The sequence below is a fragment of the Lactuca sativa genome, chromosome 5 (assembly GCF_002870075.4).
Source record: "Lactuca sativa cultivar Salinas chromosome 5, Lsat_Salinas_v11, whole genome shotgun sequence".
Taxonomy (NCBI): domain Eukaryota; kingdom Viridiplantae; phylum Streptophyta; class Magnoliopsida; order Asterales; family Asteraceae; genus Lactuca; species Lactuca sativa.
Window position 1 is genome coordinate 47346004 of NC_056627.2, and position 2760 is coordinate 47348763.

At 32.3% G+C, this 2760-nt stretch overlaps 1 long non-coding RNA gene across 1 annotated transcript; it reads right to left on the reverse strand.

The window, feature by feature from the left end:
• Positions 1-217: 217 nt before the first annotated feature.
• On the reverse strand, positions 218-2541 carry LOC111885328 (uncharacterized). The gene is made up of 2 exons (XR_006191789.2): positions 1525-2541; positions 218-736 (listed from the first exon to the last, which is right to left on the reverse strand). It is a non-coding gene; the product is annotated as an uncharacterized LOC111885328 (long non-coding RNA).
• Positions 2542-2760: the final 219 nt, after the last annotated feature.

Here is a 2760-nt window from a genome sequence, read left to right on the forward strand (position 1 = left end):
CCTATATATATATATATATATATATATATATATATATATATATATATATATATATATATATATATATATATATATATATATATATATATATATATATATATATTAATGGGCAGGGACCAAAGTTGAGGCATAACCAAAAAAGTAAATTAAGTATGTAATAAAATAATTAAACTTAAACAATGACAGTCATATGTAAACAAAAGCAAACAGAAGGCAGTAAATGAAAATCCGACCAAACTTGGTAGCCAAAAAAGTCAAGGTCCAAAAATCATTGTTCGTAAGGACTATATGCATCTTAAAATGAAGGAAGAAATAAACAGAACAATTTGCCATTGTAGCAGTCTAAAGTCCACTACATTTTTAATGCATCAGGATCAGGCAACAGCACAATTAAATAGTCACTACTTCTCAATGGTATCCTATGATTAGAAGAAACGGCCTGTATTCAAATTACAAGAGTAAAACTTCCAATTTTTCCAAATAAAATCCGTTATTCATAGTGACAAAAGGTCAAAACATACCATCAAAATGACACTACGCATCAAAGAAGGCAGACTTTTGTGTGACAAACTGGTATGCAGACCTTGAAGTGGGTTCCTTTTTTTGTAATCTCATAGAGCATACAAATGAACTTTCCATCTATTTTAAACAGTAAAATCTACAATTTGTGAAGAAAACTGACATGTACACATCTTCTAAGTGCAAAATCGAAACCCCATCCATGTACCAAGTCATTCTACATGTTTACAAAAAATCAAAAAATCAAAAATCAAAAACAAAACTTTGATACTAAATTTACAATAAGTTATAAAATTGGCCCTTATGCTTTACACAAATCACAAGTTTAGTCCAAAATCCGACTTAGAGACCATATTCACAATCAAAGATATAGAATTTTCAAGTGTTGTTTTGGATTTTAATTTTTAGAATTAAAAATATATATATATAAAAGTGATGTACTTTTTAACTTCTTTATCGCCTCTTCTTTTAGTCATTTCCCAAGTTAATCCCTCATTGGGTTCAAGGCCAGCTTGTGAAATTTCTAAACAATGTTGAGTTACCAAATACCTTAGTTTCTTCTTTAAATTCTGAAATTTTCAACACCTTTTAATGATGAACAAAACTTAATAGCTAAAGTAAAAGATATAATAACAAATAAATATATTATACACCTCTGAGGGTGCACCCTATAATCTTCTCAAATAATAATCAGTCTCTGTAACAACAATAGTTGGAGGCAACGGTTCTGTTCCATAAGGATTTGTTGGAACATATATCTAAAACCAAAAACGTAATTTATTTAATCAGATAATTAATCACTTATTTAGTTATTTACATACCTTTATAAAATAATTGATAAGTAGAATAAAATATTACCTTAGGCCCTTAAATAGTTCTTGTGCCTACTAAGCTAAGTCATTACAATCACACACCATGCTAAATAGATGTTGGTAAGGTGATAAACCAAGAAGATGAAACATAGATACAATGGTAGAAATACACACATATTTGAATGTTTTTTACCTGGTTATCAACGTTTTCTAATCCCTTGATATCAACTCTGTGTTGAATCGATTTCTGAAACTTTGTTTATTCCTCAAGCGATTGTTCTCTTCTGTCTAAAACAGGAAGGTACTGTGACATCATAAAGAAATCGGCGACTCCGACTTTGATTGCTTTGAGGAGGAAGACGAAGCAGCAGGCGGTGGAAGGCGGTAGCTATCGACGTCAAAGAGAACCCAAATGAACTGATAAGGAAACGACAAGCGTAATAGAGATGGAGTTGAAGGAACCAAAAGCCATTTGCTTTCCCGGTGACACGGTCAATGACGACGCTACAATCCTTGATTTCGCCGTACGGTTGGAAGGCGAGAGTTACGGTTTCCCAGCTAAGGACGTAGACAAAGAAAGTGGAAGGTCGGCATGAGGTATGCAACACAAGAAATCAAGCGAATAAGCAAAAGGAAAAGCCAACTGAAGAAGAAAACCAGTGGAGATTAACGTTAGGCGGTGGAGGAATAAGCGAAAGAAGAAGCATTGGACAGAAATCTAATCCTTATTGGCTTACACAGTCGGTTGCCATTGGAATCCAGAGATGGTGCCATTGGAATATGGAGTACGTGGAAGGAGCCGGCGAAAACACGTAGATGGTAAATGGGACTTCAAAACACATGTAAAACACTATCTAGAAAAATACGACAGATAAAAAATTTAACCAAAATAATCCACTATCCAGTATAATTATCAAAAAGAAAAAAGGAAAACAAAATCCAGCCAATGACATCAAAGTACTGTTTCCTAAGGACTTTAGAATTAATCTATACTAGGGAAGAGTCCCGCGTTGCAGGGTTGGTTACGAAAAATACCCATTGAGAAACATACGGATAAAATCAGTAGATTCAGATTCCCAATAGTGACAATTCCTGATATATGGTTTACAAAGGTTGCAAATTATATAACTACTCCAAGAATGTTAATCAATGCATATTTAAAAATTCTATGTGCATTTGTTACAAGAACATCCCCCTTAAAAACACATCATTTGATGCACCCTACATATTTTGTAAACAGAGATCAAGAAACTAAAAAAAAATATCAATGTTTAAGTACATAAAAATGTATTGTAATTGTATATCAAACTATTATAGCATTGGATAAATCAGTAGGCAGAATGTAACAATATAAAAGAAAGAATGTATAAAAAATAAAAGGAAAATAAAAAATACCTTCCAATTTTTCTAGTAATATGCCCATGAGACT